Below are 21,497 nucleotides of genomic sequence, written 5' to 3'. Positions count from 1 at the left end.
ATTTTGTCATGTTTAGTATGGTAAGTATTTCATCTTCTGTGGTCCAATGTCAGCATGTATGGTGTTAGACTTGTCCCCCTGATATGGATTGTTGGTTCATCTCATGTGCGGCAGCTTGAGTTTTCTTTGTGCAGACATAGAGGGTGTTCAATTGCACTAGCTTCCTTTGCATTTGACTGGGCATGTGTCTGTTTTGATGTGTTTACCTTGCAGCTACTTCATCTAGGTGTATGACCCATGCTGTTGCAGTTGTATTTGGTTTCTTGACTTGCACTTCCATATTCTGCAGATAGGCATGTCACTTGGCTCTAGTATCATTTGTCCCTGAGATACATGTGCAAATTTTTTTTAGGGGCATTTGCGAAGTGTATTGTTTTCCAGGGCAGCATCCTTCTCTGAGTGCTCCTGAAGCCCCCATCCCTATTGTGCAGGTATTGTTTTACATAGTGAGCTTTGGATATTTGTTTCCATGACTATTGTGCATCTTATTGTCCTTCCATTGTGTTGCAATGTGAGTGATGTGTGGGTCCATTACAGGGATGTTTAATGGAAGGGGTATTTGTGCTCCGTGACACAACCATACCTATGTGTGTTGAATTTGACGACAGTCCATGTCATGTGTGCAATGTGAGGGTGTCAGTTGTATTGGTAGCTGTTATGTTGCTGTGATGTTGCTGTTGTGTGACACAATGTTTTGTACACTTCACTGTCCCTGTGCTTAAGATGTGCAGATGTGTGGTTTTGTGTAGTGTGGCAGAGCAGTGTGTGTGACCTGCACAAAGGGGGTGTTTAATGGCTCTGAATGTGTCCTTCTTTGTGAATGACTATGACTGTGTACACAATGACAAGTGTACTTGGTGCCCATACTATGACCCCATCTCATGTGGATGATGGCATGATGATCTGTTTTTGAGATGTCACAAGTAGGTGTATGTGCTTACTGTCAGTTGTGTCCACGGCGGCGTAGATTTTGGGCTCCAGCGATAAGCAGCAGCAGCTGCAGGACATGTATGATGGGCTCCATGGAGACACAGGACTTGTAACGCTGCCTGCAGATTAGTTGCTCCCTTTTTACTCTTCATTTCTGCCTGCTGGGACGTGGTGATGGGACCCTGGGTCCAAACAATTCAAACAGATTGTAGTTAAACTCTTCAGAGATGTTTACAGCTGTATGCAATTTCTCCATGATAAACATTGCTACTGTTGCGTGGGGCTGAATGCCCATAAAACTTTCATTGGTGCTGAGACTTGCAGATAGCTGTTACCTAACACTTACGAAAGAGTTTACAATGATACTCATGTAATCAGTTGCTTGACTATTGGTCCACATGTCTGTCATCAAATGAATAGTCTGAACAGCACTTTGCTGCATAACTTGGCCAACCAATTGCAGTACATCTTGATAGAGTACTGGTACAAGAGATTTAGCAAAATGTATCCGGCTTGGAATATTCCATTTCAGGCAGATGGCTCCTGCAAATTCTAAAAATCCCACTTCTTCCACAAAAGAAAAAGGGAGGAAGTCCAGGGCTAACATTTTAGCTACCTTCCCATTGTACAAATGTGCTGTTTGCTGGTTGCATTCATGGGGCCCCTCCTGCTGAATCATGCCTGTGCTAGTAGCTTGGATTTGTGTCTTTTGTGGTGCCATTAACACAGGCATATTCTGGATAAAACCAGGAGGTGATAGGCTCAATGTTCATTTTTTGGGAATAACTGAATGCCACTCTGTCTGCATCGAAGTCTTGTGCCATTTGGAGGTTGCTTATGTGGGTGATATTTGCACACTACAGGGAATACTTGTTGCAGCAGGGCTGCTTTGTGTAATCCCGTCATCTTCTTCTTCCTCATCACCACCTTCTTTTTTCCTCACTGTGAACTGCTTCTCTTCTCTCATCAATGCCACCAGCAGCTATCTTTTAATGGTGCTCTTCCCACTGAATTGTGTGATGTTTTTTCAGATAGGACATTTCGACTCTAGTACCTTAGTGGAAACCTGCTTTACCTTGACAAACACATGTGTGGCAAATGGAGCATATTGAAATGTCACCTTCCTGCTCGCTAACTGAAAAGAAGTCCCAAACTAGGGGGATAACTTCTTTACTGCACCACTGCCAATGTCTGAGGACTTGGAGGTAAGTGGGTGTGTTACTTCCCTCTCCATTGGGCATACTTCGACTGTGGTAGTGGTGGATACCGGTCTCGGTGGGGGTCTTACAAATATGGAAGCCAGCAGTGGTGGTAGAACCACATCCCTCTGAGCATGTTGAATAGAAGGGGTCATCACGGTGTCCTCAGAGATACCCTCTAAACTGACAATCATTGGCTCATCATCACTGTCACTGTCCATACTTCTAAGGCTTTCAGGAAATTTCATTTTCCCTTGTCTCTTGTGGCGGGTCTCAGACTTGGCAAGGGTCTAATCCGTGTCCAGATCTTCTGATGATGGGCGGGGCTTGGAGAAATGGTGGAGTACCCTTTCCTTTCCTTGCTGGAGATTCCAAAGCCAATGGTTGAAGAGCACCATCTTCCTTAGCAGGAAGGTCAACCTCCTGTTCTCTCTCCTACTTCAGGAATAATTGTTGTTGGCTGTGGCTCTTGTTCTCCACTTTATTGTGACAATTTGGTACTTCATGGCTGAGACAAATCCAGTTCAGATCAGACTCACTGCTTATCGCCAGTGAATGCAGTGACTGCATCGCTGAGGGACATGAGCATGGGCTTAGGTTGGGGTGGTGCTGTTGATGCAGCACTGGAATAACAACTTTGACAAAATATGTCTGGCTAGGAACTTTCCATTTTGAGCAGAGAGTGCTGCCTCCAGCTTTTTGCTGCCCAGACCAGGGTGCACCATGTTTCGTGAAAAAAGTGGAGTGCAGCATACGATTGGCAGCAATCTTCTTCTTTATCTCCTCACTGGCCACTTTCTTGGAAGGAACACCCTTCTCTGGAGACATTTTCAAGTTCTTAACTTTGGCAGTTACCACTTAACTGCACAAACAGACCAGAGGAGGACTCAGGTGGCGTCACTGCCAGCCTTCTTTCTGGAAGTACTCTATGTGATGTCTCTTGTGCACCTAAAAGTAAACAAACAAGAAAATAAATCAGTGAAATGTGGCATTTGCAATTCGATTCTAAAGACAATTTGATTTAGTGAGGTAATCACAAATAATTAACAATAGTGTATCTATGACAAACCATGCATAAACATATAAATATATAAATAAAATACAGATTGAAAAGGTGACTTTATGTGCTGCTAAGGTGGGATAAACATTAAAACTGTTATTGCTGGTGTGCGCCTTTGGCCTGTGAGACACCTATGGCAGGGAGTAGGTGCAGAGAAATATTGAATAATGCTTAACTTATTACTGGTGTGCATTTAGGGCCTATGAGACAACAATTACAGGCAGGGACTGCAGGGGAAAATGGATTTAAAATTATTGTTGGTGTGCCCCTATGCCAAACATGAAAATTAAGCCAACTTTAAAAATGTCCCAACCACAAACACCCCAAGCCTCCAAAAATGACCCTCCATTAATACACTTTACCATTTTGCAGAGAAATGTAAAACAGAAAAAAATCACAGTTTGCATTTAATCCAATGCCATCCATGAATCAATAGATGCTTTAAAACACATATAGCACAGAAAAAGTGTTTGAAAATACACCTGGTGCCTAGTCCTAGCTGTCCCCAGCCTACGGGCAGACTGGGCCACAGACAGTCAAATGAGGAAAAAAGTGCAAACTTCACAAACAACACACAAAAAATGGAGACAAAGGGGCATATTTATACTCCTTTTGCGCCGAATTTGCGTCGTTTTTTTTCGACGCAAATTCGACGCAAAACTAACTCCATATTTATACTTTGGCGTTAGACGCGTCTAGCGCCAAAGTTCATGGAGTCAGCGTCATTTTTTGGCGTGAACACCTTCCTTGCGTTAATGAGATGCAAGGTAGGCGTTCCCGTCTTAAAAAATGACTCCCAGGCATGTGCGTGGTATTTATACTCCCGGGCAAAAATGACGCCCGGGAGTGGGCGGGGCAAAAAACCCCGCATTTGCGCCTCTTTTTAACGCCTGGGTCAGGGCAGGCGTTAAGGGACCTGTGGGCTCAGAATGAGCCCAGAGGTGCCCTCCCCTGCCCCCAGGGACACCCCCTGCCACCCTTGCCCACCCCAGGAGGACACCCAAGGATGGAGGGACCCATCCCAGGGAAGAAAAGGTAAGTTGTGGTAAGTATTTTTTTAATTTTTTTGTGGCATAGGGGGGCCTGATTTGTGCCCCCCTACATGCCACTATGCCCAATGACCATGCCCAGGGGACAGAAGTCACCTGGGCATGGCCATTGGGCAAGGGGGCATGACTCCTGTCTTTGCTAAGACAGGAGTCATGTTAATGGCGTCTGAGCGCCCAAAAAAAATGGCGCAAATCGGGTTAAGACGATTTTTTTGCCTCAGCCTGACTTGTCCCATTTTGGGACGCCCAAACACCATTTTTCCCTACGCCGGCGCTGCCTGGTGTACGTCGTTTTTTTTCACGCACACCTATCAGAGCCGGTCGGCTAACGCCGGCTAACGCCATTCAATAAATACGGCGCCCGCATGGTGCTTCAGAATGGCGTTAGCCGGCGGTAATTTTTTGGGCGCAAAACTGCGTTAGCGCAGTTTTGCGTCAAAAAGTATAAATATGGCCCAAAATACTTTGAAAGCAGACCCTCTCCCAAAAATGTGCTAACTTAGAAAAGAGATTAAAGGCCAGATGTATCAAAGATCTGTTTTGCATTTCTTAATTAGCAAATTTTAAGAATTCGCCATTTAAGAAATGCAAAATGGGATTTATGAAACTTGCGATTCGGTAATAGCGATTTCTTAAAATTCGCAATCGCTATTACCGAATCGTAATTAGAGAATGGGACTCCATTCATCCCCATGGGCCTGTCGGCCCATAGGTGCGAATGGTTTTGCATTTCACAATTTGCGAATTCCAGTTAGGAATTTGCAAATTAGGTAATGCAAACCCCAGGGGGCTGGGGGCCTAAGGCCCTCTCTGATGCACCCCCCAAAAATATTTGCGGACATGTGAAGCACAGTGCGCTACATGGCATTTTTAAAAATGCATTTATAATGCAGTTTTAAAAATTGCACATGCTTACCACCAAATTGGATTTGGTGGTAATTGCATTTCCTTAATGCCCAATTCGCATTTAGGAAATGCTTGATACATATGCTTTGGAAATCGCAAATAGGAATTCCCTATTTGCGATTTCCTATTTAGAGAATCTCAATTTGTGATTCTCTAAATGGGGTCGCAATTTTAAGGAATAGCTATTTTAGCAATTCCTTAAAATTGCACAGCTAATGCCTTTCATACATCTTGAAAGGCATTTTTGCATTCACAAACGGCCGAATTTTGCGATTCGCACCGTTTGCGAATGCAAAATTGCTTGATACATGTGGCCCTTAGTCTACTAAACAATACTGTTATACACGCCAAAAGAATTACATAAATCAGCAGAACTACAAAATGCACATTATTTTCAGATTTCCAAATAGATGATGGGAACATCAGTAAATCATCAAAATACAAGTTTATCAATCAGTTTCAGGGCTGGGCCATCCCTACTTCTAACACAAATTTGTACTTGCATGAATGGGAACAGGCTAACACGTGGGCGAAAGCAAAAAGGAAAAGGCAAAATAATTTAGAAAAATCATCTAACTAGGGCAACTCACTATAAAAATTTGCTGGTGTAATTATCTAAGCCGAAAAGGAAACAGGAAACCACATTTAGAAATACCTCTCCTCATGGGACAGCAGACAGGGAAGTTTCATCAGAAGAGCGTTCACCTTCCGAGGACATCAGTAGACAGCAGCATCAGCAAAGTGCAGAACACAGGCTGCACATTGGACAGGTCAGCAGTTCAGAATTGATTGGGTGTATTAGTACTGAACAGTATAAGCAAATGAGGCAATTAGAACTAAAAGTAAACTCATCAGAAATCTTGGAGAAGGACAGGAGGTTACCGCAGCAGACTCAACGCAGGAGTAGACTGACTCTGGCAGACTGCTAAAGAGACTAATTCAAAGTTTCAAAGTCTCTCCCTAATTAGAAATATCCATGGACCTTTCGATTGGTCCCCCATGTGGGCTCTTCTTACGTACAAGATTCAGCATCCAATGGTTGCCGCTGACACAATCAAGTTTGCAACTATTAACAGAGAAAGTATGTAGTCATTTCAATGATTTTATACAGTTCTGCCAAAGTATTACATTTTCTAGTTGTTTGTTAATTCAGGATTCTTCCTCATGCCACACAGGATGAGCTAAACGATTCTCACATGAAATTTATTAAGGTTGCCTGTCTTGTTCAACAGCTACAGCAAATATTGTTACATTGTTAACACTGAAACATATTCTTAGTCTTCAATACAATAGGACATTCAACATCACGTCAGCAAGCTAGGGAAAAAATTAGGTCTGAGGGAACACAATAAGCAAGTAACTTTCCCCTACTGCTTCAAGAATTAATCTTCAGGCCTAGTTGAGCTAAGAAAGCCTGAATGCACATTAATACAATTAATAGACAAAAATCCTATTGCGCACCTTACAATTGAATCATATATGCAAACCAAATTGTTTTCCTGCAAAGATTGTTTACAACATTAGAACACAATTTTAAAAGTACATTTATTTTTCTGACCACATGTAACTCATGTTAATATAAATCATTTGGGGCCAGATGTACCAAGATTCCAGTTAGCAATTTCCAAATTGCGAATTTTAAGAAATCGCAATTCAAGAAATGCAAAACGCGATGTATCAAATCTGAAAATCGCAATTTGTGAGATGCAAATACTGAATTGCAAAAAAATTCGCGATTCGGTAATTGAAAATCGCAAATGACGAAAACGGCATACCAGAACAACCTGATGACATCACAACCAGGAAGTGAGTCAGCCCATGCTGTTTCCAGGAGCCACACCCACAGGAGCAGGGAGAGAGACACAGCCCAGCACCAGGGAGTCAGCATTGTGAGTAAGCCAGGACCAAACTGCAACATGACCAGTGCTGGCAATGGGAAGGAGAAGGGAGACAGGAAGAGGAAGCTAAAATTCAGTGAGCAAGGATTGGAGGTGCTCATTGAGGAGGTTGTTGAGAACCATGATAGACTCTTTGGAAAAAACACACTCCAAGTACCTGAGATTGAGAAGCGGAAACTCTGGTCTGACATCCAGACAAAAATATGCGCAGTGGGTGTTGACCAGCGCTCTGTGGAGGAGCTATGCAAGCGATGGTTTGACTTGCGCTCCTGTGCAAAGGAGAGGGTGGCCAGCAGGCTTAGGGAGGCAAGGAGCACCGGAGGCGGACCATCCACCCACACACCGTCCACCCCTATGGAAGACCTGGTGGAGTCCACATTGCTGTCAGAAGCTGTCAGTGGTGTAACTAACATTGACACCTCAGGGTCACCCAGCACCAGCAAAGGTAAGGCCAGTGATTATGTGTATCCCCACATGGGCATGTACACATGCCCCCTAGGAATTAGAACATAGCTCGAGGCACAGTGAAAAGTAGTCCATGTAACATCTTACATACAACACAACAGTGCCTTATGGGAGTGGTAGTACACAACCCTAAGGTGAATACACAACATAAATAGCAAGATAGTGGTCAGCCACATAAAGAAACACCATAATCGACTCAGGGTGACACAATTTAATTGTACATTTAAAGCAACACTGTGGAAATCTGTGACAAATGCTAGAACTGACATGCTGCACATTGTCCTTGCAGATGACTCGGCCCCTGGTGCTGCAGGATCTGAAAAAGTGGGGGAAGCAGAAACAAAGCCACAGTCTGACTCAAATATCAGTGAGTCCCTCAGTATTGTCCGGACTAGACGCAGGTGAAGGGTGTTACCACTGCCAGAGTACAACCTGGACTCAGATGAGATGCCAGAACACGAACCCACACCACCACCAGAGGCGAATCCCACAGGAAGACAGCAGTCCATGCACCAGTGCCAGCGTCAGTCAACTCCCCTCAGGAGCTGCCACGATGCAGGCAGACAGGGCACAGAAGAAGGAGTGGGCCCATCAATCTTTGGCGGCATTGAAGCTTCCATGCTGAAGGCTGCAGCGCCTGCAATGCAAATATTTGAAGTCACTGTACAGACAATTTGTGTCTCACAATACCAATATGGGGTTACAAAACAAGAACTTGGAGACACTGATTGAGGGACAGCAAAGAGCTTCTGAAAACACCAAGGAGTTGACACAGGCCATTGGGGAACTCTGCACTGAGATACGGCAGGAGCGCGTCAGCCAGCGCAGGCACCATCACCAATATTTGGCAAAGTTTGAAGTTCTGTAGATCAGTCAATCGGCTTGCAAGTTCAACAGCCCAGATATCACGGCGTGCCATTGCCACACAGGTGGAGATGGCACATTGCAGTCAGGATATTGCACAGGGGCTGGTGCAAATTACCAACGTAATGGATGCCATGTAAACAGCACGCAGTGCCACAACCAGCGAACTGGGTGTTGGGGACAGTGAGGAGTCCTCTAGCCTCAGCAGTCTGACAGTCCCTGTGATTGATCCGAGGTGTTGCAGTGCCAGACACAGTACTGCAGGTGAACCTGCTACTAGAGGTGCCAGCGAGGGCACTGAGCACTCAAGTGAAGTGCGTGGACGTAAGAAGTGATTTTGAGGGCTACAGGGGACCACCTAAACATGTAGAAATAAAGTCATTCTATGATGCTAATAGTGTGATACTGTTAATAGTTCATGTCTGCCCATTGTGAATAGCTATGTTCTAATGACACATTGTTTACCTGCAGTCAAGGTAATAAAGATGCTAACTACTGAAATACATTTCATTTAAGTGGATTTGTCATTACTTACATCAAAAATGGTTGCACGTGATGTCAGCACGTCTTTGCCTGCCTTATGCTGCACTGGTCCTGTCTGCTGGTAGAAGGGGTGGTAAGTGATCATCATCCTCAACTGAGTCTGGCTCTGTGAGTTCCACTGGTATGCGCCTGATGGTTGCTATGTTGTGCAAGATAGCACATGTGGTCAGAATTTTGCATGTTGTCTCAGGGCTGTACTGTAGTGCACCTCCACTCTTATGGATGCACCTGAAACAGCTCTTCAGCAGCCCAAAAGTGCGCTCCACCACATAACAGGTTGCCCTATGTGCAGCATTGTACCTCCTCTCTGCTGGAGTTGCAGGGCTCAGGTAGGGCGTTAGCATATAGGTGCTCAATGCGTAGGCACTGTCTCCTGAATGCACAGAGAGGAAAATGAGTACATTTGCTGTCTGACGTCATGCTTACATCAATGCATTATTCTGAACTATCAAATTACCTTGTAGACATCCTTCCCCAAACTCCCCAGCTGGCAGTCTTGTGTGTATCCCGCTGTGGCGAAAGATGTAGAGTCATGTGTGCTCCCTGGGTATCTGGTCACAAGATCGGTAATGATGTAGGAGGCATTGCATATCACCTGTATGTTAATAGAATGATTGTTTTTACGGTTGCGATACACATACTCACTGTCCGATAGTGGACAGATTGCTACATGTGTCCCATCAATGGCACCTAGGACATGTGGGAACTGTGCTATCTGGTAAAAATTAACTTTAGTTTGTTGTAATGCCTGTGGGGTGTTGGGGAATCTTATTTACAGTTGTATTCTGCTCAGCATGGCATTGAGAAAGGCGTTGAAAAATCTAGAGAGGGCACTCTGTGATACACCTCCAGCTGCTGCTATGACCCCTTGATAGCTCCCTGAGGCTAGTAGGTGCAGGGAGCATAATACCTGCACATGGGTGGGTATGCTATTGGTCCTGTGTGTTCTGAAAATGCGCTCCTGTCTCCTCCTCTCTCTCCTCAAACCTGCCAAGATCCTCATTCTCCTCGCCATGACGTAGACTGCAGCCATTGTGGAAGAGGGGCTGAGGCATTCTTGGCCTCTTTATATAGGGTGCACCTGGTTACCACCTGGTTTCAGTTCGTGGTAAATTGCATGTGCAAACGGCCATTCTGCAAATAATCGCAATTTGCGATTTTTTGCTGCATCGCATTGCGAATCCATTTTTGCCTGTAGCAATCTGTGTCTCGCAAATAGTGGCACGATTTAGGAGATTGATATCTGCGATTCGCTATTCTGCATTGCAATTAGCATTTCACAAAATGCGATTCGATAAATCATATCGCTATTTGCGATACACTTTTTGCGACACACTAATTTGTGTCTTATTCGCAAAAGATCGCTATTTTTGCGATTCCTTATTTTCGCACTGCGAATACCTTTCATACATCGTAAAAAACATTTTTGCATTTGCAAACGGACATTTGCATTGTTTGCGAATGCAAAGACGCTTGATACATCTGGCCCTTAATTCAATATAAGTATGATTAATTTGTGGTCATCTAATACCCGTAATGTACTTAATTTCTATTGTTTCTTTTTAAAGATAAAAATTTGAACATTAATTCATGTCAGTAATTCACTCAAATAGAAATGCACACTATCTTCATGTTAAAACATGATGCCAAATACGAATGGAGTCCACATTGTCCACCATATTTCAAACATGCACGTTTTACATTTCCATGTTAATTTTTCTGTTAGACTTTTAAATGAAGGTTTGTAAGTCACCATATGCTAACTTACATGCCACTAACGTATTAGTAAAATTTGCCCAGAGTCACAGGAGGATGAGCCAATTAAGGCTGGGACTCAAATCTGATATTCTAGTTCTTAAGTCCATCTTCCCTTCCTGTTTCTGTGCTACAAGCATTTCACGCAGTAACTCAAAAAAGTCGGAGTTAGGTGTGCTTTAGGTAGTGTGATATCTTCAAAACAGGTTCATATCTCTTCTCTGTGCCTGTACACACATTCATCATATGGTCCCAGAGATACAAATAAGCACAAACCAATTTTTGCATATTCTCGCATTGTTCCTTAAAAGCTGAGAAATTCCTCTTTCTGCTCTGCGTCCGTCTGTAGCATGTTTTTCGCTACTTTTCTCCAAGGGGAATATGTAGACTCTGCATATGTCAGTCTGTTACTTTGCGACTTTCTATGCAAATCACTTTTCAATGAGCATTAACATATCACTTGTCCATGAGCAATGTTTCTGTAGTCTTTGAATGTCTAAAGTAGATGGTCTGCTCCGGATATTTGTCGCCACTTTCTCCAAGCACTGGAGGCCATTTTGATGCTGAGCTCTTCATCACAGCTAATATTTCCAAATGGCGCCATAGTCGTGGGATACTGAAACATATCCCAGAGGGACATCAGTTCAAGCCAATAAACCTAGTTTCTCTTAGACACGGGGAAATATCCGAACTCAGGGGTTCAGTGATCAAGAGAGGCATAAACAAAGTCAGACATTTATCACCTCTAGCAGCATTGATTTTGCAGGGGAAGGAGCTGAGCCAGGAAACGCAGTGTGGAAATATGCTGCAACTCCGGTGGTAAAAAGCAAGCAGAACATTAAATATCTGAACAAATTGTAGTCTGCGGGCCAAAGGAGCTTTATTCGGCACTTTTTGACTTCTTGGAGAGTTAATTTCAATGATTTGCTGGAGGACCTGCGCGGAATGGGTGGAAAATAATGAAAACGGTTACTCTGCTCACATGAGCCTTTATTAATCTCCTTTTTTAGACTCTATAATGTCTGCTGAAAGAAAAGAGTAAAAGACACAAATTCTACAGTGACAAAGGTAGCCATAGACAGTATTTCAATGACAAAAATGTTTCCCCTGCCAATTTGCTATTGCGGAGCTCAGTGCTGCATAGTTAAAGTCTTGCTAAAGACATCTCTTAAAACTAAAGTTGCACATTGATTGGAGGTGTTAGCTGACAATAGCCACTTTCAACCACCAGGAGAATTTGGAAAACTTGGAAAACCAGTAAGAGCTGTATAATGACAGAAATATACAATAGTTGAATGGCACGGATGGGCTGAACGGCTGAGAGCAGTAAAACAGGTCAGAAATTTTCACTGTTCGATTCCAAGCAAGGTAGATTTTGATCTTCATCTGTCGGATTGGGTATAAATAATTGTATTTAAAAAAAAGGTCTACATAAGCACTTTGTATAAAGGCACAATATAAATAAAAGATTATTAAAAATAGATGGTTGGGTACTAGTTCGTGGATGTTTGACGTAGATGGCCGATCAAACATATCTGTGATATAAAGCAAATACAAAATGCTATTTAATTTCACTGTACTGGCAAGGTACATGGATAAAAAGACAGAAAGATATTCAGACCAAGAGATAGACAAATGTATCATATTCACGTATCATGGCTACTTACAAATTTTCCTACCCTTACAGCGCACAGTGGGGAATATTTATGAGAGGTTTGCGTCACAGGAGGGTCACTTTTTTTGATGGTCAAGCGGCGCAAGCCTCTCACCGTATCTATGAGGCCTTGCAAAGTCACTTTGCATGGCTTTGCATGGCCTCCTAAATATAGAGTAAGACAAAGCAGCGTGAATTGGTGCGTGGCCTTACTCTGCACCAGGGAGTCATTGCATGGGCAATGTTGTGGGTTTTCCTTCCTGCACAAAAACAATCCTGCGGCTATGAAGGCATCCTAGCACCATGGTGCAAGGGTGCCTACATTGGTGCCAGGCAGCCAATTGTGCCCCAGCGCACAGGAAAGGGACGGGAACGCACCATATTTCATAAATGAGGGGCGTTCCTGCCCTTTCACGTTGACATTGAGCAGTGCAGCAAGAAGATTTGTGACGCGGACTGACACCAATTCCCCATAAATATGGGCAACTGTATATAGTGCATATTTTACACATGCATTAGTTTAAGAATATCATTTTATTTTAGCCTTTCCCTTCAATATTTTATCATAGAAGACATTACTTTTAAATACTGTGCACTTTCTATACACATGCATAAATTGCACTGACTTCCAAAACAATTTGTGATCTCATAGGTGCACGAAGCACATGCCTACCAAAATCGTACTAACTGATTACTTTGTGATCAGTAACCAAATTTGAATTTAATTTACCCACCAATGCACTGGAAAAGTCCACTACCAGTCCTAGCTTGAACTTGAAAGCATATATTACAGTCATGCCCTGTTTGCACTTCGTGCTAGTATCAGTCCTACACCTTCACATTTATGTACCCATGTGAATTATTGCTAACTAAGCTAACGGACCACTCTTGCTCTAAAAGTCTCTGATCTGCCTGCATCTGTTTTTTTGGTGCTTTTTACAGAAATATAAATTGCCTAAAATGATACAACACTATAGCATATATTGACCTGAGTGATGGTAGAAATGTGATGCAATTCCTACTGGGGGACCATAGGGCAGAAGTCTGAACAACAGTCACTGAACCAGGGGCACTTGGACCAGCTGCACAAATAGTGGTGGGTGGTGCTAAAGCAGCTTTCAAGGCTAAGAGCCTAAGGGGTGCAATGTTAAATTGCGATCCTAGGTCAAATTACAAGAGGCCCTAAAGTTCATTAAACTCGGGGCCTCAGTTACAAGGGCTTTGCACCACTGATGTATCATTTTCACTGCGTCGTCCTGTGACTTCACTGCACCAGAATTTGAATGCCTGCTCAGAGGAGGTGTTAAACTAACACAGGTATTTTCTCTATGGGAGCCTTCCTCGCATTGCTGGAGTAGCATAATTCTTTTGACACTAGTCCAGCAATGCATGATTTTAGCACCACAGATGCGTAAGAATTTCCGATGCATCCGTGAAAACATGCACCGTGGAGCTCTGTTTTGTAAATACCGTACTTCCATGGCATCACTAGGGGGTTGTAGGGCAGCATAAGAAATCTGACGCATCAAAGCCGATGCATCAGATTCTTGTAAACAAGGCCTTGGTATTTAGCAAGTGGGATAAAGATTGTATCTTTTGTTAAATTTCGGAACGTTCAACCTGGTGGAGTTAACCAGGGGAAAAGGCCTGGATTTTGGTGTGAATGAAAATCCGTATGTTATTTCCCTGTAAAGTCGGAATGTGCAAAAAAACGCAATTTGCACCAAAAGTGGCTTTTCACATGCAATGTTCTAGGAGTGTAGATTTTAGGCATAGTGAAACCAATAAGTTGAGCTTCAATTGTGAATTATTTTCCTATTAACATATCAATGCTTTTATATTCTTCTGACAAATCATCTTTTATTTTGTTGAATTCCAACAAAATATCTCTGGGCATAACCTCTGCTTTTTTTCAGTCCCAGCACTCATCTATATCTAGCAAACCCAAATGACTCAGTTCACTTAATTTCAAATCAAATGATGGAGAATGTACAATTATTGGGAAAGATTATGAAAGGAGTACTCTTGTGATCCCTTTTCTGTTTGTGGCTCTGAGATATTAAACTGACAGAGATCATTTAAAATTGGCATTATATTTTATTCTGATTGTCAGATTTCAACTGTTTTAGGTTTTGGAAGTTTGATAAATCATAAGAGATATCCTAGTGTCTGGCTTTGAGTGGGAAGAGGGGCGCTAGGTAAACAAGCAGACTTTTGATCCAAGTTGTTAATAATGATGACGGTGATGAAATTGAAGAACTGGCACATCTTTTCTCAAAAGAGTTGTCAGTAGGTCAGGCTCTAAAAGGTAGAGATCTCTGATTACTTTCTGAATTCAGTTTTTACAAAGTGACAGCTGTTCTCACCTAATTGGCTTCTTCATTGACAGTTCAGAGGAAAAAAGCTATTAAACTTAAAATAAACTTTTTCGTTTTCATTTCACCACTTTCTCTCTGGCCTTCCCTAGCACAAAACGTCTTATCACCTCTCTAGTTTCCCAGATATGCATAACAGCAGCTTCATGAGCTCAGTGTCACTCAGAACTCCCAAGCTTCGCAAAAACATTAGTTGAGTGCTGCTGTTTTTATGGGCGAACACAAAGCGCTCCATCCTATGTTGTAATCTCTCTTTGGGCTTCCAACCACGCCCCTGTCACGTCAATCACTTTCATTGGTTTGTAGGCTTTCCTTTTAAAATCCGCTTGCTTTCATTTGTGAAAGGCATGCATACGTCGTGCCTTTTCCGGTGTTTAGCCCACTTACACAGCACCAGAAAACTACTAAAAAAATACGAGGCTTGATGTTTTCAGCATGATTTCCGGACTACTTTATCTGTTTATATTCCACGCAGCGCGATTGCGCTGCATTTTACATAGGGCGATCATGCTGTGTTTTGCTTTTTCTTTTAATTTGTGTGGAAAGAAAAGTCTGGTTAAGAGTTTACAATGGTAAAAGCTCTAACTCGAGCAAATGCGAGACCTGTTACATTGAAAATGCTTGTTATTTGCGCAATATAGTACATAATGCGCTGTACCCCTTCCTGTCATCCATCAAAGGTCCATAGTCAACAACCATACTTTTTGCACTAGTGTACAAATAAACCAATGATCTTCCTATATAGTACAGTCATGTGCTTTACAAGCTTTCCACCATAGGAATTTGTATTCAGTTTTCGTTCCACTTGGTAACATGGCCCAGTTAGCAAATCAAGTAAACGACCATTGCTACGTCCCTAAATATTATCTCAAATATTATTTTTCAGATTTAAAATGTTTTCTGTTTTCATAATTAATTCCTACTTAAAAAAAATATGCATCTGTTTTTACTTCCTGTTCAATTCGCACCTGAGTGTTGATGCTAAGGTGTGATTACAACTGGCACCCTGATTGCAAGCAGCATTGTCAGAGACCCTTCATATGGGAACACAATTTACCCTAGTTTGGTATTGGTCTCATCATTTAGGCATAGCTATTGTTTTTTGGTTGTGCACAAGTGTAGAAAACGAACTTACAAGCCCACAAAGGTATGTTCCCATCTCTTGAACATCTTCTTAAACATGACAAGGACATGACAATTGGTCATTCTGTTTAGATTTTTGTAAATCTTCATTCATTATCCAAATAATTGATTAATCCACATATCCAGCTTAAAAATATTCTATATAAATCAAAGATCAATCACTCTTCGTGATACATCCAACATGATCCTGAAACAGTATGTCCATTGAGTTACGTGACACTCCATATATTTCCAATGCATTTCGGGCTTCGCATTCCTTTCATCAGGGTGAAAAGCTACACAAAATGCAAACAAATATTGGAAGAGGAAAAGAAAATGGATGGAAAAGATGTGAGAAAATGACCATCTTATGTTATGCACTGACTGCTGAGTGTGAGTATTCTGTGTGAAAATCATAATATTAAAAAAACGGAAACACACCAAAATGCCACGATTAGAAGAAACAGAGATTGATACCGACACCATTGACCACTGCTCATCCATCTGTAACATCTTAAGAGATGTAACTGTGTGAAAGGGTTAACCGTCATTCAACATTGGAATGCCATAATGAAGATAGCGGTATAAACACCTAGATAATTTCTAATAAATTCTCTGAAATCTTACCTGGACATTGTGTTTTAGGCCCATGAAAACTCATTTGTATCGATACCATTACATCTCATTGACTTAAATGCCAGATTTAATCTTACTGTAGTTGTGACCAAAGGGCAAATGAACCCATCCAGTGACATGTCTAACAAAGCACACTATCTTAGAACGTATAGTTTAACCCACTGTGAAAGAAGTGTAGGAAACAAACCCACAAATGTATGTTTCTATCTCTTGATCATTGTTAGAAATTGGGTCTCTAGTTGGCAGAGGTATACACCGTATCCAAGTAGGGACCACAGACCTAGTCAAGATAAGTCACAACACAACCTGAATTATCCTTTGCTCACTTTTTAGGGATTTAGATGAGTCTCAGTCCTTAAGAATCAGTGGTTGTATCCTTTTAACACACAGTACATGGGATGGTTAAAAAACAATCACGCAGAGGGGCCGCTGAGGAGGAGATGCGGCAGAAGATAAAGCAAGGCGTTGGTTTTTCTGGTGCAGGAGTGATGATGCGTCAATTATTTCAAGGCGGCAAGGTGATGCGTCAATTTCTGGGGGGCGCAGACTTGTTTGCTCACTGCAGTGCAGGGATATTTTGATGCCTAGGGATGATGCGTGGAAAATCCAGAATGGATCTGGTGCTGCATTGCTCTGGTAGGCAATGCAGCGATTTTTCAGCAGAGAGGCAGGCGCTGTATCGATTTTCAAACGTGATGCATTTTCTCTCATTTATGAAGTCTTTAATGGCCCTGAGACTTCAGAACAGAAGGCAAGCTCAATCCAAGCCATTGGAAAGCACTTGTGAGGGAATGCACAGCCCTTCCAGCAGAGTCAAGAGCCAGCAGGCAGCAGGGCAACAATAAGGAGAACAGTCCTTCCAGAAAAGCAGTCCAGATTAATCCTTTGGGCAGCAAAGATGTCCTTCTGACAAAATCCAGTGGTAGGTCCAGAAGTGTCTGATTTTAGGGGGTCACAGACCTGTATATATATACAAATGTGCCGTTGGAGTGGAGGAGACTTCAGAGAGTGGTTTTGATTAAGTGCACCAGTTTCCCTTTCAACCCAGTCCTGTCTGCAAGGAGATATGTGGGGGCTTATCAGTCCTTTGTTGGGGGGATTAGGTCACTAGCCTTTAAAGTGTAAGTGAGAGCCAATCCACTCTTCCTGCCCAGGAAGTCCGATCAGTATGCAGATGAATGCAGAGATGCAGCTGAGTGTCCTGTGTTTATGGCTGTCTGGGTGGAATGCACAAGGGGAGCTGTCAACCAGCACAGTCCAGACATGGATTGGAAACAGGTTGTAAGGCTCGGAGAGTAGTACATGGCATTTCTAAAATAGTAATGTTAAATCCAACTTCACCAGTAAGCAGGATTTCTCACTACTATACCAAACATAACAATGTCACTCCTTTCAGATCAGAAATTAACAGTTAAAAGTAAATAAGGGAATTTCATTTGCTGGCCTACGAGAGGAGTAGGCTTCACAATAGTGAAAAATGACTTTGGGTGTTTTTCACAAGCAGGACATGTAAAACTTACAAGAACATGTCTTGCCTTTTATGGACATAGCACCCTGCCCTATGGTCCACCTGGGGTCTACCTTAGGGGTGGCATATATGTAATAAAAAGGGGAGTTTAAGGCTTCACAAGTCGTTTTTAAATGCTAAGTCGAAGTGGCAGTGGCACTGCACTCACAGGCCTTGCAATGGCAGGCCTGAGACATGTTTAAGGGGCTACTTATGTGGGTTGCACAATCAGTGCTGCAGGTCCACTAGTAGCATTTCATTTACAGGCCCTGGGCACGTGTGGTGGACTTTACTAGGGACTTACAAGTAAATGAATTATGCCAATTGGGTATGAGCCAATGTTACCATGTTTGAAGGAGAAAGCACATGCACTTTAGCACTGGTTAGCAGTAGTAAGATGCCCAGAGTCCTAAAGCCAACAAAAACAAGGTCAGAAAAGAGCAGGAAGAAGGCAAATAGTTTGGGGTGACCATTTAGAGAGGGCCATTTTCCAACAACCATCATCTTAAACATGACAAGAACGTGAAGTTGATGAATTTGTGTACATTTATTGTAAGCCTCCGTCCATATTTCACATAATTAATTGTCATATACAGCATAACAATTTTTAATGTATGTCATAGACTTATCACGGTATGAGATACATACAACAGGCTTCCAAGATAGTATATTCATTGATTTCAATGACATTTCATATATCTCCTAAAAATTTCGACCATCACATGCTCTTCATCAGGGAGAAAATCTATACAAATGTAAACAAATATGAGGAGAGGGAAATGAAAACAGATGGAAAAGATGGAGAAAACCACCACCTTATATTATGCATTGACTGCCGACTATAGGACAGGATCTACACTATGCAATGTGAGTATTTTACTGTGGGACAGGATCTACACTATGCAATATGAGTATTTTATGTTAAAACCATAATATTTAAAAAAAATGTACCGGAACACCAATATTAGAAGAAACAGAGACTGCATACCAGCACCCTTGACCACTGCCCATCCATTCTGAAAATCTTAAGTGATTTAACTGTGGGAAAGAGTAAACAGTCATACAATGCAAATCGCTGCTTTGCAATACTCTGCAAAAGGGAAGCGTGCAATGGGTAGAGCTTGGGTGTTCCCATGCATTCACACTTGGATTCTGACACATTCGCAGATTTACCAACATCGGTAGACTTGGGAATGCTTCAGAATTTTGAGTCTCCCCACAAGAGGTGCAACAAAGGAATACATCTTTTTTTCTCCTCATTGTTTCCTCTTTCTAAGTGTACTGCATTCTGCAGCATACATAGAAAGAAGAAAATGCCTCCAAGGGTTGTGCATACAATCCTGCCTGCAACATAGGCACCTTTGGAACATGACACAAGGGTGCCTGCATTGGAGCTAGGCAGCCAAAAGTGTGCAAGTGCTAGGAAAGGACAGACAAGTGACATATAATGGTAAATATGGTGCATTCCTGCCCTTTCCGTTTCCAGCGCAGCAAGGTGGATTGCTGGGTTTTGTGAATATTTTATAAATATGGTCCACACTTTATTATCCCTCCTAGTTAACAATGCTTTTAACATACATATGTGCATCTTTTCACCCTATCTACATATTTCCACTTGAAGGAAGCACAGGTACAACAGTGTACCCAAGAGGACAAGAAATGATGTGGGGTTGACATTTAGGATCTTAATATCGATATTTAGATGCCTGAAAAAATAATTTGAGATATTACATTATGACCTAGACACTTAATGCATAACCATTCTTTTGTGTGCCAGTATCACAATAAAAAAAAAAGTCCTTTCAACCTTTGTCCCATCCCTTCTCCCTCCGACCCATTCTAAACTTTTCAGCCATTATGAACCCCTAGACATCATTCTTAAAAGTTTGCCTCCTTTTTACCCATGTCATCCTACCACAGGCACACACCAGCTATACTTACAAAAATCAGCCTACTACTTCCCCTCTCATACCCACTCCCACCATTCCATTCTTACTTTCATCTCTACTAAAAAAAAAGAAATCCAGAGCACATACCTAATATAACTCAATTAGTGCAGTTAGAACTAAAACTATTGAGGAGAAGGAGGAGAAGGGATTAGAATATGACAATAATGCTGCAGTACATTTGCCTTACGCTGGGGAAGTCCTAAGAAGAAGTGCTAAGTGGAATAATTATTTATGACGAAAGTGTTTTTTCTTAGGGTGTGGTTGTGTGACCTCACTGATCAATGAAGTCACAGTTGTGTATCAGGTCCAGTCAAGTGTGTTTGTTAAACATTAGCTCAGTCCTGGGATCTTTGGTCCACAAACATGGAGAGGCGACTATAGCATCAGAGGTTGATGTTTAATTGCAGGAAAGCATAGTTTTATGTAGTGAGGTTGGCTAGGTCTCACTATGAAATACACACACAATGACCCAAACAGGGTCCTTTGGATTTAAAATATTAAATCCCTAGCTCAGTCCTGGTGGTGTGGCAGAGAGCTGTCAGGCTTTACTACAGGAACATGTGTTAAGCATTTCAGAGTACTAACATTGACAATAAGTAATTGACACGACTCAAAAAACTATGATGCCAGTTTATTAAAAAAGAGCATGATTTATATAAATTTAGACACCAAAACACACAATCAGATATGTGTAACAGGAGTTATGGATTTTAGAGCGCAAAATAAATCAATGCAGTTCACTACGGTCAAACATCAACATTGCAGTCAATGGAGAAAACACATAGTGACAATCGGACAGTTAGAGGTTAAATCCAGTAGAAACCACTGGGGGTTAGGGCGATGCAGATCACAGGACCACGGTTCAGCAGTCATCATAATTTTACCCGACTCATGGGTCCCAGGAGCAGAGTTGTCCTGGATATCCTTGGTGCTGAAAATGGGATCCATTGTTGCTGAAAAACATACTTGTGACACTTGGTCACTTGAAGGTCAAGTTCAGGGGAACCCACTAGAGGTTAAGCTGGGGTAGGTCCTTGATCTAAGGTTTGCAAGGCAGTACAAAGTTACCTGGCTCATATGGCCTGGGTGGAGAGTTGTCCTGTCTGTCCTTTGTGCTGAATGCAGTAGCTGCAGGTGCTAGATTTACCATTTTGGCAATGCAGAATGAACTACCAATGCAAAACCTCAACAACAGAGTGACTGAGGTGGGTAGTTGAAGGTGTTGCAGGGTTCCGTCAAGGTGTAGCATTGAGCAAAGGTTGTGATAGCCTGGCTGGCCACCAACAACACTTGGCAGTGGCAAACACAGTGTAGAGAGATTTCAATATCCTGGAGTCTGGAGGAAAATAGTAGCAACCTCATTGTAGCTGGAGGGCTGGACTAAGATTCCCATAATGCACTGGACTATCTACTTTTTAGTATCTCTTGAAGGGCCTGATGCCAAGGATTCTTTCGTTCCGGGAGCGTGCTGGTTCCTGCAGGTTGCAGAGGACTAGTACTTTTAGCCCTAGGGAGTTCTGGAGTTGCCTTTGGTGCTTGGAAAAGTACCTCTTTACTTTGGAACCGGTCTCAGGTCCAGGATGAG

Source organism: Pleurodeles waltl, chromosome 8 (genome assembly GCF_031143425.1).
Source record: "Pleurodeles waltl isolate 20211129_DDA chromosome 8, aPleWal1.hap1.20221129, whole genome shotgun sequence".
Classification (NCBI taxonomy): domain Eukaryota; kingdom Metazoa; phylum Chordata; class Amphibia; order Caudata; family Salamandridae; genus Pleurodeles; species Pleurodeles waltl.
The sequence above is the reverse complement of the archived record's forward strand: the minus strand, read 5'-3'. Positions refer to the sequence as shown.